The 27,943-nt window shown below is 35.6% G+C and overlaps 1 protein-coding gene and 1 long non-coding RNA gene across 2 annotated transcripts in view; one reads left to right on the top strand and one right to left on the bottom strand.

Moving 5' to 3' along the window:
- POLR1F (RNA polymerase I subunit F) overlaps window positions 1-27,943 on the bottom strand; it is a 138,454-nt gene that overhangs the window by 26,538 nt on the left and 83,973 nt on the right. The gene's annotated exons all lie outside the window — the stretch shown is intronic.
- LOC123835503 (uncharacterized) lies at window positions 4,815-14,197 on the top strand. The gene is made up of 3 exons (XR_006788753.3): window positions 4,815-4,997; window positions 11,849-11,916; window positions 14,114-14,197. It is a non-coding gene; the product is annotated as an uncharacterized LOC123835503 (long non-coding RNA).

The following is a 27,943-nucleotide window of genomic DNA, read 5'->3' as shown; positions in this document are numbered from 1 at the left end:
CTGAGCTGAAAGCAGACGCTTAACGACTGAGCCACCCAGGCGCCCCTGGAGGTCACATTCTTAACCACTATGATAAGCAACCTGTGTCACCAAAACCACAAATGTTTCTTAATTCATAATTTATTTAGTTTGTCAGGTAGGAGCATTGAATTGACTTTTTATTAGTTGATTTATGTATACGAGACTCCTGTAAAATTATTCTGTCAACCACGTTAAAGATGGCCCTCACAAACATTTTAACCAAACATATTATTTTGTTGCAGTATCCTGTGTAGTCACATGCTTGACAGATTTTTGATACCCGCTTTACCCTGTCACCTCTTGCCCTCACTGTACCATTCTTCCCTTAGATAGGAGAAAAACAGGCTTAAGGGACCCAAGAAATTAAAATCATCAGAAAGTAACTCATTCTTTTGTTAGCACATTTGAAACTGTTAAAGGAGAGGGATTTTTCTTCTGGGTAGTATTGCAACACATTATGCAGTTTCTAGGGAAAAGAGTTCACTGCATTTTTTTGGTAACAAGTCAAGTCCATATAAATTCAAGTCCAGGTTAAGTAGTTATGCTTTTTGAAGATTTTATATCTGGTGTGGTCTGCTCAGTGTCACCAGGTTTCCACAGCAATATAGCTGTAACATTCCTTCTGAGAGAACTTGCATCAGGCCCACTGGAGCAGATTTATGTCATCGACCCCCACAAGGTATTAATCATTCTTCGAGGTCATTTTCAGCTATCAAAGTAAGTGCATTTGAAAACAAAAAAAAATTGCTAAAACTGCTTTCAAGCCAGGTCTCATGGTTAGTTTTCGTGGTGGAAAAACAAAAGTTGAAAATTCACAAAACAAATTTCTTGGCAGAGAAAGTATGAAGATTGAGATTCAGATGAGGGTGTTGCCATTCATTAGCACACTTACAAAATGTCTGTATTATGAAAACCAGGGCACACTTAGAGGAAAATAAACAGATTTATCAGCCTGGTTACAATTTTATGAGGTACAAAAAGTTTCCACTGTCTGTGTGAAATCCTGACAAGATAATTCAGACATGGCTGGACTGATGTGACTTTTCTGTCTGGTGCTAGAAAATGTATTAACAGCCAGATACACTTCTCATTTGAGACTAGGCCAGGTTCTAAAGAACTGTTTATATTTTCAAGATTTTATCTTTGTAGAAGTCATACAACCAGCTTTGGTACATGAATGGGAGCTGGTTATTACCTAACAAATATCTGTAGTCAAATTGAGGGGAATGAGAGTGCTGATATTTAGTCAGGACTATTTCATTGTCAAGTGCCTCAGAACTTGGCTGACAGAGGAATTTCACTTCCATGGAGAAGCCCAGAGGCCTAAACTCTACCTGAATCTGGGCTTGCAGTGTAGGGAAAGGAAGCAGATATTTAAAGGTGGTCTAAGATGTATAAAGATTACAGTGAGTCCATGGAGAACAGACTCATAAAGAGTCTTTTAGTTGAAATTTCTATCTGTATGTGCATGAGTATTTTGTACTTATTTGCATATAATTTCATTAAGAAATACCGAATTTTAAAAGGAACCACCAAATGAAAGCCATCTTTTCCAAACTATTCTCTTCCACCACTTTCCTCCCCAGCCCTAAGTGAGATCTTATAGCTTGAGGATTTTTTATTCACAGTTGATTCCAAAGCCCATATCTAAGAGGGAGAGTGCTGGCTGGCATCCTTGGTGAAGCTGTTCACTTTGGAGCAATACTTCCTGGTTTCTCCAGGCATTTAAGATGGTTGGGGATGCAATTCAGCTGTTTCCAAGCTGTTGTATTCTTGATGTTTCTCATTTTCCAATGGCAGTAGTTTGAACAATAGGATTATTTTTCTACCAAAAAAATATTTAAGGGTAGTTTATTCCACACTTCCTTAAAATACTTACCAGTGTATTAAAGTCTTATCCAAATTCATATGTATATTAAGGAGATTTTGCCCAACTTTTTGAGGCTTACCCAATTTAAGCACAGTGTGAAATATCTATCTCAAATTTAGGCAGTAAAAGAAGGAGTTTAATGTTTTTAGGAACTGTAATTCCTTTTTAGTAGCAACAAATATTGACTAGATTTTGTAGAGTGAAGAGTGATTTAATGAATAATTTCCCAAGGCTACTTGGACATTTTCATGTCTACCCCTTACCCCACAGAACTTCTGTCCAAGAGTCCAATATCTCATCTCATACTCCTTAGAAATAAGTATGCTTTATTTGTCCATTTTTCCGCATGTATATAAAAATCCAACATAAGACTTTAAATCTACAAATATGTAAGTATATATTTGTTAGACTCAGTCCATATTAGGTAGTGTACCAGGCAAACCTTAGGTCAGATGGGAAATAATGAATCTGTTAAGTATAGACTCGGTTACTCCAGTATGACAGTGGTGGGATTGCATGGGGTAGAGGGAAAATTCCAGACAGGAATATAACTCAACTTCAAGCCACTGTTTACCATGGATTCACCTAGCAAATGTGACTCTTTCATCCTACCTTAAATATTCTCTACAACTGCCTTTATATCAATGTAGAAGAGAAATACTTGGGATGAAACAACACAGCATAGTTTGAAGATGTCTGCCTCTTTAGACTTTGCCTATTTGTTGTCCAAAATGCTAACTTGGCTTCTCACTGGCTGCTGTAGTATGAGTGTTCATGTCCCTCCAGAATTCATATGTTAAATCCTGATACCTAATGTGAGAGTTTTAAGAGGTAGGGCCTTTGGGAAGTGGTTAGGGCATAAGGATAGAAGATAGAGAACTCATGAATGGGATTAGTGCCCTTAGAAAAGAGGCTCCAGAGAGCTCTCTTATGCCCTTTTCATCATGTGAGGTTACAGTGACAAGGCAGCTAGCTGTGAACCAGGAAGCTGGCCCTCACCAGAGAGCAAATCTGCTAGGGCCTTGATCTTGGACTTTCTAGCCTCTAGAAGTTTGAGAAACCAATTTCTCTTGTTTCTAAGCTACCCAGTCTATGGTATTTTGTTATCAATCCAAATGGACTAACAGTCTGGCTTGTGGCCTGCTTTTATAATCTGAAGTGTTGGGTAGTAGCTTTCTTTGATGTTTGAAGAAGGTGATATAGTACTTACTTCATAATTGTGTGTATGTGTGTGTGAGCGAGTCTTCCAAATCTAATCATGTAATAGCTACCATTTGATTTTCACAGTCTTTTTATATTATAGATATGAGAAGCAGAGTAATAAAATCCATAGAAAATTAGACAATATCATTTTATAGCAAATAATGCACTTTTTCAAATCTGAAATAAGATAAAAAGGCATCATTGATTTGCTAACACCTTCTTTAAAAGTCTACTTTTAAAAAGTCCACTACAAAGGTATGCATCAATTATAAAAAATGCATACTAATTATGGAAATGTTAAAATGTAAAAATAAATGATTGCTTATAATTATGGAAATACAATAGTTTTTCTCTTTTTCTTTATGTATCAAATTATTTTACCAGACATGTTATTAAATTATATTGATTCATAAATACTTGAATGCCACCCATTTTATGCTATAACAATACTTTATTATACTGGGTGGTCAGTCATACAAAAGTTTAGAGAACAGAATTCTAAAATGGAAAATAATTGTGCTCTCCCTCTATCTAAACTTGTTCTTGGAACAACTTTGCTTTGAGAACTGTAATAATGCTAAGGTTCACGAACCTTCTCTCTGTCTCCTCAGAAACTTATCCAGATCAGCATTTCCCCATCTTTCATAGAATAAAAGGTGGGGATGTGGTCAGTTTTTCTGGGACATGTTGCCAAAACTTTAAGGTTATATCAACAATAAAGTGGATATAAGAATGTACCATCCTTTCTATTAAGATGGGAGGAAAAGAGACCCAATTTCATTTAGAGGTTTGCTTTGAACATTTTCTCTGTGTTCTGAAGTGACCTGAAGTTGCTTCTACCACCACACCCAATCCCACAAGGATTTTAATTGGCATGCCTGATAATATTGTTTTAAATTTAGCAGGGAAGGCCTCCCACCACTAACTGTTTCTATAGAGCATTATTGAACTCTTGGGGAATTTTTCCTCCAAAGAAAGCATGGAATTCCTCTCTGAAATATTTATTTCTCTAGGACTCCAAATGGAAGTGTCTGGAACAAAAAAGAGAGTAAGAATGAGAGAGTGAGAGAGTAGGAGAGAGACAGGGAGTGGGGGAAGGAAGGAGGGAGAAAGAGATTCTTGGCAAATAACTCTTTTTGGATTTTTGCACATTTGCATTCAGCTGAGAATATATTTGACTTTTGCCAAGTGAGATTTGGAAGATGCTAACAAAAAACTTTAGAAGTGTGAATGAAAATCTGCTGATCATTTTCCCTATCTTTGGAAATATACTTATTTTCAAATTACCCAATAGGATGAAAGTAAATGACTATTTATTTGTCGTTTGTTGTCTAATAAGCAGACATCATTGAACCTAAAATCATCTTTTTCTTGAGCTTTTAGGTTGCATCTAAACTCTAGACTGCAATAATAGACAACTCACCATTTTGTGTCCTGCCAAGATTTTTTTTTCTGATAGTAATTTTCCAGTAGTACACCCAAATTAAATTCTAAGATGTCCAAAATATTTAGGTCAAGAGGAGATGTCCTCTGTTCTGCCATTTAGATGGGTGACATACTGGCTGTAAGTCTACCCCTATCAAAAACAACTAATCTACATTTCTTTTTTTTCTTTCTTTTTTTTTAAATCTACATTTCTTTTAATTTGCTTGTTCTAGTGTGAAACTTCACTGTTGGATACTTTTAGGGAATATATAACCATGTTTAATTTCCTTATTATATCCTTCAGATGATCTCAGATGACCCACATCATTTCTTATGCATCCTACTGAGATAATCACCAGAGTGGATTTTGGCTGATAGACACTGGTGCCCGGAAGACCAATCCAAATGAAGAGCCAGAGTCAAGATCCTGATTCCTTGCCTGCCATCACTCCCAAAGTAGCCTTTCTCATGCATCCAGGTAATGCTTGGGCTCTCCATCCAAGATTAAAAACATCTGCTAGAGGACTTGTCAAACAGTCTTGGAACACTTAGTCCAATTCACAGGAACTCCATCTGGGACTGGTGATACTTACTTCTTTCATATCTTTAATTGGTTCTAGCACCTCCATAGATCAAAGTTCTCTCCATAATCCTTTCTTTCCATCATGGCATATTTACCCATTTTATATCAAAATATATAATCTTTACCATCTGGTTTCATAGAGGAATATAAATCTTTATCAAAGTAGATTAACATTAAGTAACTTTTTTTCCGGCTCTGTGTGCCTGTATTTCTTTCTTATGTGCAAATTTAGGAAAATCATCCTCTCTTCCATGTTAGAATTTAAATGTAGAAACAAGATTCCTGGGTTTTTCTAACTGTGGAGTATTTTTACATGTTGCCTTGTGCTTGAAATTAGAAGTTCAAAGGAAGTTAGTGTTTTGTTATCCTTCATCTTCTGTACTAGAATGATCTATATTGCTCTTACAACAAATATCACTTGATCTTGATTATAATTTTGCACATTTGCAAATCTATGTCATGTCATGAATCTATAAACATCAAAAAGATGTGATTAGTTTTTAACAATTTTTAGTACTTGGTCCAGTGACTAGTTCATTGTAAGTACTCAGTAAATTATTATATTAATAATACAATAGATTGTTACATTATTATGTAATTATTATACTTGTGTTAAATTACAGATTTTTATATTAAAATGAGAATTGTAAATCACCTAAATGTTGTAAAGCCTTAAATAATAGAAGGCTAAAATTATTACGTATACACAGAAATATTATGTAATGATGATTCATACAAATGAATGTATTGCTCTAGTTGTTATAGTTCATAAGCCCCTATAAAACATTATTTCTATTTCATACTCTATTCCTATGATACTTCATATTTTCCTACTATTACACATCTAATGTACTATTTTGTCTTGTATACAATGTCGTAGTTTATTGCTTCTACTCACCCCACACTTTCTATCATGCCCACAGTCTGGGTTTTTAATAATAACAGCACATTATTTACAAGAAAGTAAATGGTTAAATCTTAAAATATTTGTGTTGTTAATTTCTTTTCTATAGCTAAATATTATTTTTTATTTCATGTTTCTGATTGGATTTCGTGAGTCACTCTTGAAAACATAGACAGAATTCTCATTAATTACTATCAATAAGATAAATTCACATTCTCTCTAATTCCCAACACTGAAAAGTAGGCATAGACTGAAGAGACACTTTTAAGTGAGGAGACCTTACTATAAAAAGTGTTTTAGAATTTGGTAGACTTAGCCTTTTTATCCATTTTGGATAGTTACCAATTCTCTAATCCTAGTGTTAAAGGTAACACCTCAATCATGTTCCTCTTATCCAGGACTAAATAAATGTTTCTTTCTAAGGCAAAGACCCCTCCCAGGGGGCACACCATAAATTCTAAATATACCTCATATTCTTCTCTTATGACATACGCCACTGAAAACTATAAAAAATGAGCCAATTTTAAGGCAAAGCTTTGAAAAGATAACATTACTTATAATAGCATCTATCCTATTGAACTTCAAAGAGTGAAGTATTTTAGAAGCAAATGTCAAGGCTGTGTTGGGGAAATCTGTAGAGAGAAAAGAAAAGAAATATCTAAGGTCATGTGACTACACCAATTTTTATTGAAATTATAGCTCAAGAAACTGGGATTTTAATGTAACATCATATTTACATTGATAAAATGAAACATTTATGTTTCAACCATTAAATTTACAAATACATAGTTATCTAAAAAATAGAAATAATTTTTAAATATTTACAATGGTACTCTTTTATCCCCTGAATTAACTGTGGCCATATAAAGTGCCTCGGAGAGGAGAAAGATCCTTGAAGTGGGATTCCAAAGATATGTTTTAATTCAGTATCTGATACTAACTAGATAATATGATCATAGGCAATATATTTTTTTCCTCTGGGCCTCTTATGTAAAATTAAAGGAGTGGACTATATAGTTTTTAGAGATCCTTTAAACATTGAAACTATATGATCATAGAGAAAGCATTTAGATTATAATCACTCTACTGAAGCCAAATACCACATAAAACCCTGCAGTGTCATCTCAACCCTCACCTGTAAAAGCTGAGCAAGGAGGCTAAAATTCACCTTCATGAGGTTGTAATGAGGCACCTCAACACCCCCCAACTGGTGATGTCAGGGAAAGCCAAGTAGAGAGCTGGGACTTTCATCCCTGCAGGCCACTAATAAGCCCTCATTCTAACCCTCAGATGTCAGTAGAGACCAACTAGGAAGCCTGGACTTACATTCCCACCAGGGGTAATAAGACATCCATCCCTTCCCCTGTTTCCTGGGTGGTGTCAGAGGACCCCTGGTGGAAAGTTGGGACTTTCACAATAGCTAAGCCCACCCAGCAGTAGTGAGGAGTTTTCTTTCTTGTGTTAATGGAGGACAGCTGAGAAATTGGACTTTAACCACCACCTAACAGTAATGATGAACTGCCCCCCTTCCCTGCCAGAACAGTGTCAGAGAAAGCTAGCTAGAACAGAAGATTTAAATAAGATCCAGAGTCTCAGAAGATAATGCCAAAATGTCCTGGTTATAATAGAAAATAATTCATCATACCAAGAACCAGGAGGATGCAAAGAAATAATCAAAAGATACCAACATCAAGATGACCAAAATGTTAGAATTATTTGACAAGTATCTTAAAGGAGCCATCATAAAAATACTTCAGTGAGCAACTAAAAACATACTTGAAGCAAATGAAAAATTAGAAGGTATTAGCAAATAACTGATGCTGTAAAGAAGAACCAAATGTAAATTTTATGACAGAAAAATACAATAACCAAAATTAAAAGGCTCAACAGCAGAGAGTAAGGGACAAAGGAAAGGATAGCTACAATTGAAATTACTCAATTTGAACAACAGAGATTAAATAAACTAAACATAAATGAACAGAGCTTCAGAGGCCTTAGAAATTATAACAAAAGATCTAATATTAATGTCATAGGAGTTCTAGAAGGAGGGGAGAAAGAGGGCAAGGCTGGAAAAATACTCAAAGAAATAATGGCTGAAAACTTCTCAAATTTGGTAAGAGATATAAACCTGCAGATTTGGGATACTGAATGAGCCCCACAGAAATTAATGTCATAGCACATCAAAATTAAAACTACTGAAAATTAAGGACAAACAAATCTTGAAGCAGTCAGAGAAATATGACACCTCACATATAGAAGAAAAACAATTAGAATGACAGACTTCTTTTAAGAATGCATGGAAATAAGAAGAATGTGGCACAGTATTTATTTCTCAGGTGTTATAGGAAAAAATTGCCAACTCAATCTTACAGCTAGTGAATATCTCTTACTAAGAGAGATTTACTCTTAGTGAGACAAACTAAGGGAACTTGTCCCAGGAGACCTACCCTAAAAGAATGGCTAAAGGAATTTCTCTAAACAGGAAGGAAAACAATATGAGAAGGAACTTAAAAATATCAGGAACAAAGAACATAATAAGCAAAAACATGAGTAAATATAATTGGCTTTTATTCTCCTTTTGATTTTTTAAAATTATATTTGATGGTTGAAGCAAAAATTATAAAACTGTCAAATGTGGTTCTAAATATATATACAGGAAATATTTAAGATAATTATGTTATAAATGGGTGAGAGTAATAAGAAGTAAGGGAAGCTAAGGTTTCTGTACCTCACTTGAACTGGTAAAATGAGGACAACCATAAACTGTGGTGTGTGTGTAATGTAATACTTAGAGCAACCACTAAGAAATCTATACAAAGAGGTATACTCAAAATACTATAGATATATCAAAATAGAATTCTAAAAAATGTTCAAGTAACCCCCACAGGATGGCATGAAAAATAAAACAGAGAAATGAAAAACAGAAGGAGCAAACAAAAACAAAATGGCAGACTAAAGCCCTATATACATCAATAACAACACTAAATGTAAAAAATCTAAATATGCCAATTAAAAAATGGAGATTTGGCAGATTGGATTAAAAAACATGACCCAACTATATGCTGTTGACAATAAAATTACTTCAAATAGAATTGAAAAGGTAGGTAGAAAGTAAAGGGATGGAAAAAGATATATCATGTAAATATTAATCAAAGGAAAGCAGGAGTGGCTATACTAATATAAGACTTCAGGACAAAGAAAATGACCAGAGACAGAGAGGGATATGGTATAATTATAAAAGGACCAATCCACAAAGACATAGCAGTCTTAAATATGTATGCACTAGATAATAGAGAAAATACAGTAGGAAAAAAAACCTTACAGAACTGAAAGGAGAAAGAGACAAATCCACAATTAGAGTGGATCTGGGGCTTGACGAATTCTTAGACTTGACACAAAAAAGTACAATCCATAAAAAGAAACACTGATAAATTGGACGTAAAAAAAAATTAAAACTTTCTTCTGCAAAGATCCTGTTTAAATCATGAAAAGATAAGCTACAGGCTATAAGTCCAAGATCAGGATGCCAAAATGCTTGGTTTCTGATGAAGACTGTCTTCCTGGCTTGCAGATGGCTGCCTTCTCACTGTGTCCTCACATGTCAGAGTTGGGGGGTGGAAAGGATTTCTTATTTTTCTTAGAAGGACACTAATCCCATGATGAGGGCCCCATCCTTATGACCTCCTCTAACCCCAATTACCTCCCAAAGACCCCATCTTCAAATACCATCACATCGGGCGGGGGGAGGGGTTAGAGCTTCAACGTGTGAATTTGGGAGGCAGGACACAAATATTTAGTCCATACAAAGGAGGAATACTAAATATCCCCAAATTAGAAAGTACATACTTGAATACTTAGGTGTCCATACAATTTCATATCAACCCCCCGGATCTATAAGGAGACCTGACTATTTTAGAGATCAGTTGGAACTGGGAAAGAGTTTAAAAGAATTGCAGTGGGGCACCTGGGTGGCTCAGTCATTAAGCGTCTGCCTTTAGCTCAGGTCATGATCCCAGGGTCCTGGGATCGAGCCCCACATCGGGCTCCATGCCCCGCGGGAGGCCTGCTTCTCCCTCTCTCACTCCCACTGCTTGTGTTCCCTCTCTCACTGTGTCTGTCTCTGTCAAATAAATAAATAAAATCTTAAAAAAAAAAAAAGAATTGCAGTAAGCCCTTTGGTGTTTTCCATGAGGATAATCAACAGCATTGTTTGATTATGTTTATATGGATAAGTATATTTGTTTATGGATAATGTTAGGTCTCCTTGAATGATTGTCTTCTATGTAAATAGACCTGAAATTCATACTATTCAAAACTATCTGTTGGTTTAGATTATTTTACATTATACTGTTTGTATGATACTGAAACATGATGGTCTCTTTGCAGGCCTGCATTCCCAGCCCCACATTAGTTGAGTCTCCAGTGAAGCTGTCTAGGGAGCTGGGCTCTAGATAAATAAAGAAAAATACCAGAAAAAATGTTGAGAAAGAATACCCACACTTTGATGTTTATGGAAATATGATTGCTGCTTTTTAGGATTAATTCTCTTCTACTTTTTTTTCAATTTTAAATAAAGGAACTTAAAATAACTTTAGCATGGTGTCCACTGCACATTGGATACATATGGGAATTCCCAAGTAACTTGTGCTATTATTACAAAAACTACAGACAATCCATGTCTAAAAATTTTAAAGGGAATCTTTAAATTACTCAAAGAATTTAGGGTTTGAAATAAGTCCATAGTGAACAAAGTTTACAATGAGCAGTCAGAAATGATCCTGGTGAATGAAATTATAGACATTCAGAAAGGGAGTGAAGAGAAGAAAAAAAAATAATGAGGAAATGAAAAATACTTTTTAAAAAAATGGAAATGAAGAGCTTGTGTTAAACATTTTGGAATTTGGGGAGGTGGAAGAATGCCTAGTGATCAGCATAAATATTGAGCAATAGTTGGTAATTAGTAAGGAATAGTTGATGAATGTGTTCTTAAATTCACTATCTGCTATTTCACAGATATGCAAATACTTTATGTGACATCTCTCCCTCTTAATATCATCACACTGGGGGGTAGGATTTAATGTACAAATTTTGGAGGGACACAAACATTCCATCCGAATGTCAAAAATGTCAATAGAGGTTTTGTTGTTGGTGGTAGTGTTTTGTTTTCAAGCGCAAGTGTAGATAGAAAGAAATAAGGAAATATGTATGCATACTTATGGCCTTTTTTTCTCACATAAAAGGTAGAGTGTAATAGAAAATTTTTGTCCCTTGATTTTTTTTTTAATCTAATGTAATGATATCCTTGCAATCCCTCAATATCAGTTGATAGAGATATTCACTCTTTATAGCTTGGTAGTCTTTCATTGTATGAAAGTACCATTGTTTATTCAACCACTGTCCTATCTATGGGCATTTAGGTCATTTCTAATATTTTGATATTGTAAATAATCCTGTAATGAAAACCCTTGAGCATATATGTTTTTTTTATTTGGGGGATGTATCTTCAGGTTAAATTATTAAAATTGGAATTTGTGGACAAAAATTAAATATGAGCATCTTTTTGTATGTTTAAGGGCCATTAGTATATCTTTCCCTATGAATTGTCAATTCATAAACTTTGCACATTTTTCTAATTGATTTTGGCCTTTTTATCTCTTGTTTTTTAAAAGTTCTTTACTTTACTGGTAGTGGTTCTAAGATACACACTGGTATGTTGTAATACATGCCCAAGCAACGTTATACTGAAAATTAAGAACTGAAATTTGCAGATGATCTCCTTTAAAAAAGAAAAGCATATAAGGCCATCCCTAGAAAATAATACTCTCTATCCATTGCTTTCCAGTCTAGCTTGTTGCATAGAAGAGAAAAAACAAGAGCTCACCAGCCTTCCGAGAACTGTATGTAACTCAGGTAAGCCTATGAGAACGTGTTCTATGTTTGAATGTCATCTTTCTTATATGATGAGAAACAAACATACAGTCGAACAGTTCTTTTCAAAATAATTCATACAGAATTTATAAATATGTTCATTCTTATTTGGTTTATATAGAGTACAGTTCTCTATATATTGTTACATATAAACTTGATTATCATTATCAAAGCAGTCCTCTGTGTCCACTGACCAGAACACTGCCTTTATAGAAACTTTCTCTGGTACCTCATTACAACACAAATTGTCTTTATCTCTATATCATTCTTCAGAGCATATCCCTATCATTTTCCCACTTTGTGTAGCACATATACCTTGGGGAATCTTTATTTATTACTAGTCTATTATTCTAACTCATAATTATCTGGATCATAACACATTGGATTCCCTAAGTATATATTTTTATATATTATTATTAGTAACATCGGCCAACTTTCTTCCTTCCTCCCTTCCTCTCCTTCTTTTTTTTCCCTCTTTCCTTCCTCCCTCATTCCCTCCTTTCCTTCCTTCCTTCCTTCTTTCTCTTTCCCTCCTTCCTTCTTTCCTTCCTTTTCTGTAACATGTTCATATGTCTTCTCGGACCCAAGTTTATACCACCTTAGGCCTTTCTCCATTATAACTTCCTCATTTCAGAGATATTTCAGCATGGATGTGTAAACCATGCACTTCAGATTACAGAACAAACAAAAGTGCCTAAAACTTGGCAATCAGGTGCTGCTGATTCAGTAAGACTCTACTACATATTGGCATACCTTTGTTAAAGTCTGAATTTTTATGGCAATGAGGATGTGTGTTTGTGTGTATTTTTCTTTTCATTTTAGAATTGACTGGTGGAAGATTTACTGGTGAGAACACCAAGATAAAATAAAAATCAACTCAACAGGGCCATGTATAACATGTTTACAAACTGAATGCTCACACTTCTGCAGTTTATCACCCCTGCCTAAGTACTTTTCCACTATTTTGAAACTTTTTATTCATTATTTCTCCATTTTCCTTTTTGCTACTATTCAGATTCATCCCCATTCTGATTATAAATAAAATAAATTGCTTCTTGACATACTCAGTCTGCAACCTGAGATAGAATTTCTTTCAAAAGGAATCAGATTTATCTCAACTAATGAGTCATTAAGTTTCATATCTATTGCCAAGTACATATTATCTTTTATTCAACATGATGTGCTGAATCCAGAAACTTTCCTGAATGCCAAAATATTGTTTCTCTCTCTCCGCACTCTTTTTCCAGGGATCCATACATTTGTTCACTCACCTCAACTCTGATCCACATGCCTGCTATTTCCATCCCAGCCATCTCCATGAGCTGCCAATCACACTGTATTTGGCCAGAAGGCTTGGGGCTTTTGAATATGTACAGCCAAATATCCAGAGACTGGGCTCACTCCACCCAACACTTTTGGATTTTGGTTTCGGCATTATTTTTCACACAGACTTCCAGAAATGAGAAGTGGCTTTACCAAATCCCCATGCCACCTGGCTCTTTCCACTTATTATATTTTGCATTTTCCCAGCTACAATGTAGCAGCCAACCTAAGAGTAGGTAGCAAAAGACTCTTGGGGATGCATTGAGTTTTACAGTGTGCTGTCTGACTGCTGTTTAGGGGGCTTATTTACTGAAAATTTTACAATTTTGTGTTTTCTTCTAAGCCATCTCAGCAAGTTTTTGAATTTCAGTGGTGGAACATGATAGAATGATGACAGGTTGGCATGAGATAGCTTTTGCCAGTTGAATAAAAAGAACCTTAAAGACTTTGGAGAAATTATCTAGGAATAGCCAGACATAATTTCCTTTGAGAACTCTTTGTAGTTCAGTTGAGTGGCTATAAACTACTAAAGGTAGCCTGTTTGTTTCTCACAGTGACATTCTGTTTTCTTCTCAAAATTTGGAGTGAAAGAATTGGGAATTAGCAGATTACTATGTTTCATTACCTCACATTTGGTGATGCTTATTGTTAGGATATGCAAATACCAGTCAGTTTGACCAAAAAGATTAAAGAATACCATTTTATCATAGATAATTTGTTGCTTGTGCCTCATGAATATAGAAAAATAATAATAATTTCATTTCTTGATTCCATTCCCCTAAAATGGGGGACCTATTACTAGTTAAAACTGTTATCCTTCAGGTAGAGGATAGTTTTGCTGACTTTCTTTTAACAGGTTTTTAAATCATCACAGATACCAAATGGAGATATTCCTGTAACACCTTCCTCATATAAGCTGAGAATTCAGAATTACAGGACACTAACTCTCAGTGGTATGTATTTGACATAATTTTCTCATCTGCATCTGGACCAAAATATACCCTGCATTTTTCTCTTGTGGATACAGGAAGCTAAGGCTGCAGGCCATATCATGATGACATCCGTGAGGTTTCTGAGTATTGATGGAGTCTTCATAGTGGCCGAGTATTTGGCTCTCAGCTTTTTGTGTCCAGGATTTCAGGATATCAATTCTACGTTGAGATCTTGAGAAAGTTATGAGTCTGATTATATATGCACCAGAAATACATTTATAAGGCAATTTTCAGATATATGTATTTATCTTGGAACACATCTTTCCAATAATCAAAAAGATCATTGCTACTATACAAGATACCCCACTGCTAATATCAAACCATTTAGAAGCCAAGTTAGCAAGCAGAATTTTTTGAGGAGTATGAGATCATACGGAAGGACTAGAGTGGGATTGAAGGCTTCTTCATTAAGGCCTTTGAACACTGTTGCTTTACAGATTACTTCCTTTTGAGGACAAGATGTGTTACTTGAATCTTCCATACACAGTCTCCCTCTCACACTTGCTTCTGTTACTCTCTTTTGCTCCTCTTTTACTCTGTTCCTTTCTAAAATTGTTCTGATAACCACTGGTACATTTTTTTTTTTCCCTGACAAGCTCTCTTTGTCTCATATTCCATTATAACAACCTTTCATTTTCATTGCAATGGCACCTTTCTTCATTTCAACATACTTTCATATTATTTTACAACTCACAAGAGTATAAATTTTTTTTTAAATTGCCCAGCAGAATTATTATTTCCCAGTTTTTAAAACATTAATACTATTGATAAAATTTCCAAATACTTTTTTTTTGCCTTAAATAATTTTGGACAAAGAATCCAATCCATCCATGGTGTATACATTCTATTTAGCTTTCCTAATGGTTGCTGAAATTTCCTTTGGGGGTCCATCTATCTTTTAGGACTTTAAACCTTATACATCTAGACATATCTCCCCAAATGGCTCTTTTACAAGAGTCATTGAAATTAGAAGTGCCATCTTCAGTGAAACTGCATGGGAGAACAAATTGCCTTGGCTCCCTGAGCCATAAGCAACAATTTTATCAAATAAGGAATAGATTAGAGAGACAGTGTTGTGTGCAGTTCAGAAATCAGTTTCCTTTGCCAGAGATTTGGATTTGAACTACAGCCCCACTGTTACTTCAGCTGTGGAACTATGGGTCAGTTCCTTCTCTTAGCTTTAGTTTTCTTATCTGTAAAAGGTGGAAGCTAAAGCTCTCTCTCCCTGCTGTTCTCTCTATCCCAAACCACCACTAGGGTTGTTGTAAGGCTTCAATGAGAAAACATGAAATGCTGAGCTAGTCATCAGTAAGTGTTGGCCAACATGGTAACATCTGCATCAGGGTAAGGATGCTGGGATGAATTGTCTGCTGCCAACTCAGCATCATAACCACACCTTTCCAAGGTCTGGGAAGTTGCATTCCCCAAACTCCCCTTCCTTATTTCATTCTGGGTAAGATTTCCCTTTTCCCTTTGAGAGGAAGTTGCATGAGGTTAGGACAGCAGAAGAGAAGTTAAATATATTATTGTCTGGATGTGGTGATAGCCAGACTTGTAGGCAGGCATGAGAATCACAGCAGCTTTTTAGTGAGCACATGAGAACTACCCATATCAGAGCTTCAGATGGCAGAGGTCTTTCCTGACTCTCCAGGCCAACTTCCCTGACTCCAGCTTTGGTGCCCTTGATTTTCCAGGGCAACTCTCTAATCTTCCCTTTCCAGGTCTTCCAACATCCATATAAAACCTAATTTCTAAGTGAAACATTTTATTCTTGGAAGAGTTATACTAGTGGGTCTGTTTTCCTGACCAACCCCAGCCTGGTGAAGCTGGCTGTAGTCAGGTTCGGGGAGATGCTGAAAAGTGGAACTCACCTGAAACAGGACAGTTGCCCCTGTCCTCCATTGAGAAGTCTTATTTATAGATTATTTGAATAATACTACTCTTGCCCATTAGACTATGGCACAAAGTCTCATGCTTGGCCCATAGTAAGAACTCAGTAAACATTTCTTGAAAGCCAGCATGTATGTGTGACTGCTTCTGTTTGACCTTCCATTCATTCCCCTTCTTCTCAAATGTGTTCTTTCTTCCTTTTCCACCACTGGGTAGTTGATCAAGAGCCCCAGTCTTGTGGTGGCATTGTTCCTTGTTTGTTGTTCACATCACATCTATCTAATCAAAATTTTCTGAAGTTTTTCAAGTGGAAGCTAACAAAAGGGCCTCATTATAGCCTGGAAGCTACCAGGAGCCCTTGTTTCCACAATATGAAGTTTGTCTGGAAGAAAGAAGTGGGTGTGAAAATAGTAGGCATGTGAAATGGTGAGAGGATCCTGTCAGTATTCGAATCCCCTCGCTGCCTAGCGGAGGATGCATATTCCTCAACATTACAGTTTGGTTGTGAGGGATGATACATCACCTTTCTTGCCTGAGCAAGTGTGAATTGAGTTTCTGTCATTGCACCAAAAGACCTATCTGCTTGTACCACACCAATTTTATCGTGCCCCCACTCCTGCCTTCACCCTTGGCTATGCCCTTAACATCCACTTTTGTAAGGAGAGAAATGATAGAGGCAAAAGTTAGAGTTGAGTTAGAAAAGAAAATATGGGCACTTGAACAAGGAAGGCAGGAAGAGTATTACTGACGGGTCTTCAAAGACTAAGCTGTGAGAGAGCAAAATTAAGATTAATTTTTTTAAGTTTATAAATAAATGCATTTTGTTCTGGCAAAAATAACCAGACTAAAAGCTAGTGTTAGGACAGCCATTCAGTTTCCCATTGTGTTAGTTATCTCATTCTCCAGATCCACGCTAACTTAATAACTCCATTGAATCACGTGCTTGCCATGTTATATCACAATTTTTCTACCTACTGGCCATTCTACTTTACTAATCTGTAATCTCTAGTAAAGCATAGATCATATTTTATTTGTCTGCACATTTCCAACATCTAGAGTATTGCTCATCCCACAGTAGGTGATCAGTAACTTTATGTTGAACAAATGAAATGTACTTACACAAAGTGTATAACAAAGTAGTATCTCTGTCTTGACACACTTTTTTAAAAAGATCAATTGGCACATTCACTCAAAGAAATATTGTACATGTTATAGTTTAATGAGGAATTTGGACAGTTTTTTGACATTTTGATTATATGGGAAAATATATATATACTTATGTGTATGATGTAAATATATATAATTTCCATGCACCACTTTAAAATGTATTCTAGAATTCAGACTGAAAAAATTTGGAAATACTATGAGGTAATTCTTTGGTTTCTCTTCCCTATCTTTCTCCCTCCCTTTCTTATTTTCAAGTAGCTGTAGATAGTAAGATGTACAAGTTCTTGGTCCTTGCTTAAGACAGATGCTGGAGTCTAGTGATAGAAAGTAGAGATAGACACACTGGCATCTACCTATCTGTTTTCTGACATGCTTAGAGTTATTAGATATAAATATTATTTTATTATCAAATGACCAGGAAAGGACCCAATAGCAATAGTGAGTTTGTGTCTTAGAGTAAAACCTGACTTAGTTTCAGCTCTCAAAATATGGAAAGATGCTATAAAATTTTAACAACCTAACAAAAGTGGAAAAGAATACCTGGAATGAATGCTCCAGAATAAGAATAATGATAACAATAATATCTAATGTTTAGACTGCTAGGTGCCGTGAACTTTGATAAATATATTACATATAATATCTGTGTTACTCTACACCTACAATAGTCACATGAGGTAGATATAAATAATTATATATTTTGCAAATACAGAAAATTATGCTAAAAGATGTTAAATAGCTTTCCCCGAATAGCCAGAGGAATGTTGAAAAAGAAAAGCAAAGCTGGCGGCATCACAATTCCAGACTTCCAGCTCTATTACAAAGCTGTCATCATCGAGACAGTATGGTACTGGCACAAAAACAGACACATAGATCAATGGAACAGAATAGAGAGCCCAGAAATGGACCCTCAATTCTATGGTCAACTAATCTTTGACAAAGCAGGAAAGAATGTCCAATGGAAAAAAGACAGTCTCTTCAACAAATGGTGTTGGGAAAATTGGATAGCCACATGCAGAAGAATGAAACTGGACCATTTCCTTACACCACACACAAAAATAGACTCCAAATGGTTGAAAGACCTCAATGTGAGAAAGGAGTCTGTCAAAATCCTAAAGGAGAACACAGGCAGCAACCTCTTCGACCTCAGCCGCAGCAACTTCTTCCTAGAAACATCGCCAAAGGCAAGGGAAGCAAGGGCAAAAATGAACTATTGGGACTTCATCAAGATAAAAAGCTTTTGCACAGCAAAAGAAACAGTCAACAAAACCAAAAGACAACCGACAGAATGGGAGAAGATATTTGCAAATGACATATCAGATAAAGGGCTAGTATCCAAAATCTATAAAGAACTTATCAAACTCAACACCCAAAGTACAAAGAATCCAATCAAGAAATGGGCAAAAGACATGAACAGACATTTTTCCAAAGAAGACATCCAAATGGCCAACAGACACATGAAAAAGTGCTCAACATCGCTCGGCATCAGGGAAATCCAAATCAAAACCTCAATGAGATACCACCTCACACCAGTCAGAATGGCTAAAATTAACAAGTCAGGAAATGACAGATGTTGGCGGGGATGCGGAGAAAGGGGAACCCTCCTCCACTGTTGGTGGGAAAGCAAGCTGGTGCAGCCAGTCTGGAAAACAGTATGGAGGTTCCTCAAAAAGTTGAAAATAGAGCTACCATACAATCCAGCAATTGCACTACCTGGTATTTACCCCAAAGATACAAATGTAGGGATCCTAAGGGGTATGTGCACCCCGATGTTTATAGCAGCACTGTCCACAATAGCCAAACTGTGGAAAGAGCCAAGATGCCCATCCACAGATGAATGGATAAAGAAGAAGTGGTATATATATACAATGGAATATTATGCAGCCATCAAAAGGAATGAGATCTTGCCATTTGCAATGACGTGGATGGAACTGGAGGGTATTATGCTGAGTGAAATAAGGCAAAAAGAGAAAGACATGTATCATATGACCTCACTGATATGAGGAATTCTTAATGTCAGGAAACAAACTGAGGGTTGCTGGAGTGGGGGGTGGGGTGGGAAGGATGGGGTGACTGGGTAATAGACACTGGGGAGGGTATGTGCCTGGTAAGCGCTGTGAATTGTGCAAGACTGTTGAATCTCAGATCTGTACCTCTGAAACAACGCAATATATGTTAAGAAAAAAAAAAGAAGAAGATAGCAGGAGGGGAAGAATGAAGGGGGGGAAATCAGAGGGGGAGACGAACCATGAGAGATGATGTACTCTGTAAAACAAACTGAGGGTTCTAGAGGGGAGGGGGTTGGGAAGATGGGTTAGCCTGGTGGTGGGTATTAAAGAGGGCACGTTCTGCATGGAGCACTGGGTGTTATGCACAAACAATGAATCATGGAACACTACATCTAAAACTAATGATGTAATGTATGGTGATTAACATAACAATAAAAAAGAAAAAAAATAGCTTTCCCAAGATCATGTAGCTAACATATGATAGAGCCAGCATTCAAGCCCAAAGGTGTCTATCTGCAGAGCCAGCATTCGTTGTAAAACAGAGAGACAATGTTCAAAAATACACTCGACAAAGAGAAAAATCATGCTGTTATAATTGATAATATGGAGTGTGGACCCTAAAAAGCTGTGTGGAACAGAGTTTAGTAGAAGCCTTGTGATGGAAACCATGCATTTAGAATGGTTGAGAATGAAGTTTAAATATATTAGAAAAGATTATAGCAGTTAAAAGCCAAGGTTCACAATGTCAGAGGTGGAAAACAGTCTTCAATAAATATTTAACTAAAATATGGCATAAATATGCTCCTATAGAATGGAAGATGATCTTCATCAAGTCATTGCAGAGTTTTCAAAGGTTAGATAAGAAAATATTCTTTTATCCACTTTGAAATGTTTACTCTACAAATATCTAAAATAAATAGATTAGAAATACACAGATTAGCAACAAGGTTGCTCCTAGACAGAGAGGCTCCATTTAAGCTACAAGGACTGAGAGTCTGGAAGAGATAGTTCATTGAGGAAAAGTAGAGTTTTCTTATCAAAGAAAGTGATACTAGGCAGGAAGAATAAAAGCAGATATTTGCTTCATGTAGCATTTGAAATATATGTCTGGATTTTGTCTAGAATATTTAGCTGGAATTTCAAGGGCCTTGACTTCACTACTTTTTTTTTTTTCTTTCTACCCTTGGCTTTCCATGTGCCTTGTCACTCCTGGTGTAGCCTCAGCCATCATAAAAGAGCTCATATGTTGTGGTGGAAAGAGTACCAGGTTCAGAATCATCTATAACAGGCAGGATTCTGTATATTCTTTGATTTGGCTACAACTCATCAAACATCAACTGAATTTGTTCTAAACCAAAAGAGATAGGTCACTCTAGGACCCATTCAGTTTTAAAATTCTATTATTCTTCGCTGGTCCTCATTCCTTAAGTTGTAAAATTCCTTTCCTACAGTACTCCTCCCACAACCATCCTGAGTTGGTACTTCCTTTTCCTATACATATTGGCATATAACGCATGGTCTTTGCCAAGTAAGGTTTTTTTTTTTTTAAGATTTTATTTATTTATTTGACAGAGAGATAGAGAGAGAGAACAAGTACGCAGAGAGGCAGGCAGAGGGAGAGGGAGAGGCAGGCTCCCCGCTGAGCAGGGAGCCCGATGCGGGGCTCGATCCCAGGACCCTGGGATCATGACCCGAGCCGAAGGCAGCCGCTTAACCGACTGAGCCACCCAGGCGCCCCCCAAGTAAGTTTTGTTAAGGTTAAAATATTTACTTATTTGAACATTTATATGTCAGCTCAGCTCTGAATTATTTTTTAAAGTGCTATGAACATTGTACACTGTGACAAATATGTATTAAAGCCTCCATATATAGTTTGATTGACTAGAAGCTGCAAAGCCACTTCGCTCTTATAGTAGAAAAAAAAGTAATCTGTCTCTAAGAATTGTTTTTATCATGAGAAATCAGTTAGTACAATTTGTATTTGAAATGAGGGTTAGCGGAGATTCTTGTCTAGGTCATACCTCAGGTCCTCTGATTCTAAATCTAATTTTCTTCCATCTATATCACATAAATATTTTCTATAAAATGTATGTTTGAAATCAGCAATCCAGCAAGCTGATTCTTCTTCCAAATGCCTATCCATTTATTCAACCATCATGTGTTTTGTAGCTACTATGTGTCAGGCCCTATGCTGGGCATAGGCAATAGAAAAAAAGAAGCTGGTGATTGCTCTAAGTTGGCCTATGAGGTAGCGGTAGGGTGCATGAGGGCAACAAAATGGCACTAAGAATATACTGTGAGGAGTAGAATGATGAGCCAGGATATAATGTAGGAAATACAATGAGAAGCATTTAATCCAGACCAAATGGGACAAGAAAAGTTTCTTTGAGGTGATGATAAAGCTAGGTCTTAGAGGGTATAGATATCAGCCAGGCACAGAAGGAAAGAATGGACATTTTAGGCAAATGAAGCAGTGTACACAAAAGCAAAAAGAGATGAAGGTGCTTCACCCCTTTGGAGAACAGCAAATGGCTCAGCCTGGCTGGGACCAGAGGCAGAGAAGACTCTACGTAAGAATTCTTCCTTTGCAAAATAATAAATAGTTTTATATTATACATAAAAGAAATGTGCAATTAATCACAAAGTTAAAAGGATTAAAAAAAAAAAAGGAGGTGTGACAATAATATAAGGCCTGAAGGAACAAGATCAATCCCAGAAGGAAGGAAAATGAGAGAGAAAAGCATGGAAGTATCTTGACCTTTGGTTGCTGGGAAGCAGAGGAAAGTCTCTCTGTGGTCCCCCCAGCACAAATCAGTCAGCCAAGGTGAAAGTCACCTGAAGAAACAGACATAAGTCACTGTGTGCGTTTATTTTCCCTACCACAATCCAGAAGGAGGACCAAATCAATTCAGAATCTGTGGCTTTGCCTGCATGAGTGATAGCAGGTCGTTTTCAGTGGGCCAAGTCCAGCACTGTATTTATTCAGCGCTGAAATGTAGTGAGGGAACAGAGAGTTGGTTGAATTCCAGAATTATGAAATAAAACATTTGGCCACAAAATTAACCAAATGAACAAACGTCTTTTGAGGTTTGTTGTGGTAGCTGCATTTTGCATCAAGCCTACTTTGGGATGTATAGGATTTTCCTCTTATACTACATTGATTTGCCTCGGCCAATGAAAATCACTAATGTCAGAATATATACAATATTGTGTATTATGAAATTCTCAGTCTTTTCCCTGAACTCCAGCAGAAATCAATACCTGGGGCACTATAAAGGAGATTTGCTTTCAACATTGGTCATCTCAACAGGGAGGTAAGTCTGTAAAATTTTTTTTAATTCCCCAAAGCCAATATTAACATACACCCTGAAGTTCTGTTCACTTGAATCTGTCAGTTTCCTTTGTCAGCTGAGGTCGAAATTGCCTCACAATTAGACATAATTAGGTTGTATTCTCTTAGCTCTGGATTTTATTACTATTCAATAAATGCCTGATAAAATGGGATCGGCCCACCCACCCTATCAAAATCTTCAACTTGGGAAAGAGTACATTCAAGTCATTTTCAGTATTCTTTGTATTCTGTTGTGAATTCTAAAACACGGTTTTTAATAAGAGCAATAAATTACCATTTCACAATAGTAGAAGCATCCTCTTCTTTTAGTATAATAGAAATATCATTGTGCTTAGGATCAGAAGACCTATTTTTTTCTCCTAGATCTGGAGCCAACTATATTCTTTATATTGAACAAGTCAGACCTTCCTGTTCTTCACATTCTTTCTGTATAAAATAAGGTATATGGACTAGGTAGCCTCTATGATTCCCTCCTATGACTCGTTGAATATTTAAACAAATGTAGTTCATTCAAGGCTTCTATTAAAAGAAAGCTGGAGACAAAACATGCATCACAACCATGACATCACAGCATCAAATCATCTGTGAATAGGTTTCATAGTCATTCTAAAAATGATAGCTGCTACTATCATGATATAGCATTTATCAAATGTCTACATGCTCACGTCACCATGCTGGGCACTAAGATATTTCAAATAAACTAAACAGATGCGGTCCTGGCTGGACTCCTAGGAGCACAATAGATAAAAAGAGAAAATGGTTTCCCACATGAAACTGCTCCCTCAAAGGAACCATTCTTCAGGCTTTTCCTTCAACATGATTCATGATGTGTAGTGTTCTGTTCACTTCCAGGTTAAGAAAGAATAACTAAGAACAGAGCTGACAAATTAAGTCAGTCAGTGCCACCTGCAGTTGGAACATTGACATAAATCCTACCACTTTTTATAGGTAAATTTAATGGAAACTGTCCAGAAGAAAATCAATGAAACTATCAAATATTGGATCCTTGTTATAGTTTCCAAAGGAAGAGGGAGTGGGGAGTATAAGATGAAAATTAGTACCTTAGGACATTTATACTCTAGGTGAGAAGACAAGATGTTTGATTACAAATTAAAATTCACTCCAGAAATTCATCACCATTTTTTTTTGAGGCTTGCATACCTAGAAATACATATCAGTGGACACAGGACCTAATGATTAACATAAACAGAAAACAGTCTATGAGCTGAACATAGAATAACTGCCTTGATCTTTCAAAGACTCATCTGTGCCTTGAATGGGGCACAAACTTGGGATATCTTTGCATTTATTGTTTTCTTCTTCATACTCTTTCATCAGTGTCTTATAATTTCAGTGTACTGATCTTTTACCTGTTGGTTAAATTGATTCTGAAGTATTTTATGTTTTTTGGTGCTATTATAAATAAAATTGCTTACTTAATTTCCTTTTCAGATAGTTCATTGGTAGTATAAAGAAATGCACCTGAGTTTTATATATTGATTTTGTGTCCTGCAATATAAATGAATTTGTTTATTAGTGCTAACATTTTACTGATGAGAATCTTTAGTTTTTCCTGTATACAATATCATGTCATCTGCCAACAAAGTTCATTTTACTTCTTCCTTTCTAATTTGCATGACTTTTCTTCCTTTTATATATATATAAATATATATATATATGAGAATAAGCACCCTTGTCTTGTTCCTGATCTTATAGAAAAAGCTTTCAGCATTTAATCATTGAGTATGATTTTAGCTTTGGGCTTGTCATATATGTGCTTTATTATGTTGAGGTATGTTTCCTCTTACCCAGTTTGTTAAGAGTTTTTAATCATGAAAGGATGTTGAATTTTGTTAAAATGCTTTTTATGTACCTATTTAGGTGATCATGTGGTTTTTATCCTTCCTTTTGTTAAGGTGGTATATCACATTTACTGATTTGCATATGTTGAATCATTTTTTTAAGCCCAAGAATAAATTCATCTTGATCATGGTATATGATCCTTTTAATTTGCTATTGAGTTTAATTTGCTAAAATTTTGTTGAGGATTATTGCATCTATCTATGTTCATCAAGGATATTCATCTGTAATTTTGTTTTCTTGAAGTGTCCTTCTCTGGTTTTGGTATCAGGGTAATGCTAGTCTCACAAAGTGAGTTTGTAAGTGTTTCCTCCTCTTCAGTTTTTTTTGAAGAGTTTGAGAAGCATTGTTATTAATTCTTCTTTAAGCATTTGGTAGCACTTACTAGTGAAGCCATCTGGTTCTGTACTTTGTATGTTGAGATGCTTTAAATTACTAATTAAATCTCCTTAGCAATAATTGGTGTGTAGGGATTTTCTGTTTCTTCATTTCGTCTTGGTAGGTCATATGTTTCTTGGAATTTATTCCTTTCTTCCAGGTTGTCCAATTTTTTGGAGTATAGTTGGTCATAACAGCCTCTTCTGATCCTTCATATTGGTGTCAGTTGTAATGTCTTCTCTCATCTATCATCTTATTTCTATCCTTTTTTTTTTTTTTTTTTTGGTGAGTGTAGCTAAAGGTATGTCAATTTTGTTTATCTTTTCAAAAAAAAAACAACTCTAGTTTTGTTAATTTTTTTCTATTGTGTTTCTAGTCCCTACTTCATTTATTTCAGCTCTTTATTACATCCTTCCTTCTGCTATCTCAGCTTAGTTTGTCCTTTTTCTAATTCCTTGAGGTATAAAGTTAGGCTGTGTATTTGAGGGGTTTTTTTTCTTAATGTAATCATTTATCACTATAAACTTCCCTTTTATAATTGCTTTTGCTTCATCCCATAAGATTTGGCATGCTGTGTTTTCATTTTTGTTTGTCTCAACATACTTTCTGACTTCCCATTTGATTTCCTCTTTGGCCCATTGGTTGTTCAGGAATGTGTTATTTGATTTCCATATATTTGTTGAATTTTTCAGTTTTCCTTCTTTTACTGATTTCAGGTTTCAGGTCATTGTGATCAGAAAATATGCTTGATGTGATTTCAATCTTCTTATATTTTTTAAGACTGGTTTTTATATTTTTTAAGACTTGTCCAATGTATGATCTGTCCTGGGGAATGTTCTGTGTGCATGTAAGAAGAATGTGTATTCTGCTACGGTAGGATGGTACTATATGTGTCTGATAGCTCCATCATGTCTACAGTGTTATTTGCATTTGCTATTACTTATTAGCTTTCTTTATGACTGATCATGTATTGGGGAAACTGGATATCCATATGCAAAAGAATGAAACTGGACCCTTATCTGACACCATACACAAAAAATAGCTCAGAGCTTATTACGGACTTTAATGTAAGACCTGGAACCACAAAATTGCTAAAAGAAAACAGAAGAAAAGTTTTTGACATTGGTCTTTGCAATACTTATTGGATGTGATACTAAAAGCACAAGAGACAAAAGCAAGAATAGACAAATGGAACAACAACAAACTAAAAGCTCTCTACAGCAAAGGAAATCATCAACAAAATGAAAAGGCAACCTGTGAAATGGAATAAAATAATTTCAAACCATATATCTGATAAGGGGTTAATATGCAAACTATGAAAGGAACTTATACAACTCAAGAGCAAGAAGAAAAATGCAAAACACAAATAATCCAATTTAAAAATGGGAGAAGAACCTGAATAGACATTTTTCCAAAGAAGACATACAGGTGGTCAACAGATATATGAAAGGTACTCAGCATCATTAATCATTATGGAAATACAAATTAAAACCATGATGAGATATTACTTCACACCTGTCAGAATGGCTATTACCAAAAAACAAGAGGTAACAAGTATTGGTGAGGATATGGAGAGAAGGGAACCCTCGTGCACTATTGGTGGGAATGTAAATTGATACAGCCACTATGGAAAACAATATGGAGGTTCCTCAAGGAATTTAAAATAGAACTACCATATCTCCATGTCAGCAATCTCACTTGTGGGTATATATCCAAAAGAAATGAAATCAGGATCTTGAAGAGATATCTGCATTTTCATGTTCATTTCAGCATTATTCACAATAGCCAAGACATGGAAACAACCTAAATGCCCATCAACAAAAGAATGAATAAAGAAAATCTGGTATATGCTTACAATGGAATATTATTCAGCCTTTAAAAACAAGGAAATTCTGCCTTTTGTGACAACATGTATGAACCTGGAGGATGCTATGCTAAGTGACATAAGCCAGTCACAGAAGGATAAATAATACATGAGACAACTTATATAAGGAATCTAAAATAGACTCATAGACACAGAATAGAATATGGATGTCAGGGTCTGTGGGGAGGGGGAAACAGAGAGATATTAGTCAAAGCGTACAAAATGTTAGTTATATAAGATGAATAAGTCCTAGAGATCTACTGTACCACATATTGCCTGTAGTTAATGATACTGTATCATATATTTAAACATTTGCTAAGAGGGCATATTTTATGTTAAGTATTCTTACCACAAAAAAGTCTACATGCTGTATGATTTTATAAGGATAGTCTATAAAGACAAAATAGATCAGTAGTTGTGAAGGACTGGCATTATGGAGAGAGTTTACTACAAAGGGCACAAGTGAATATTTGGTAGGGAGGGAACTATTTTATATCTTGATTATGGCGGTAGTATACATTTGACAAAACTCATAGAATTGTATGCTAAAAGGGGTGAATTTTATTGTATATAAATTATATCTCAGTAAACCTAATTTAAATATACATTTACTACATATATATGTATATATATGGAAATGAAGAGGGAGTCAAATAGTTTATTAGGAAAAAAATTATCAAACACAAAGAAGGCAGTATTGGAGGAGATGAGGAGAAAAAAGATAAAAGACATATAGAAAATAAGTATAATATATATGTCACCAAAACTGAATCAGGAAGAAATAGAAAATCTCAACAGACTTATAACAAAGAGATTGAATCAGGAAGTAATCAAAAACCTTACAAGAAAGAAAATTCCATAATCTGATGATTTCACTGATGAATTCTACCAAACATTTGGAGAAAAGTTAATACCAATTCTAATCAAATTCTTCCCAAAAAATGGAAGAGGAAGGAACACTTCTTAACATGTTTTATGAGGCTAGCATTATCCTGATACCAAAGCCAGACAAATACACTAAAAAAAAAGGAAAACAAGAGAACAATATCCCTTATTAAAACAAATGCAAAAGTCCTCAACAAAGTACCAGCAAACCAAATCCAACAGCACATTAAAATGTTTATACACCACTCACCATAGCACATACCGAATTGTGTTAAGACTGTTGAATCACAGA

This window comes from Mirounga angustirostris, unplaced genomic scaffold (genome assembly GCF_029215605.1).
Source record: "Mirounga angustirostris isolate CCGP_5_RB_7025 unplaced genomic scaffold, mMirAng1.0.hap1 SCAF_12, whole genome shotgun sequence".
In the NCBI taxonomy this organism is placed as follows: Eukaryota; Metazoa; Chordata; class Mammalia; order Carnivora; family Phocidae; genus Mirounga; species Mirounga angustirostris.
Note: the sequence above shows the minus strand (reverse complement) of the source record. Positions and strands in the feature narration are given on the sequence as shown.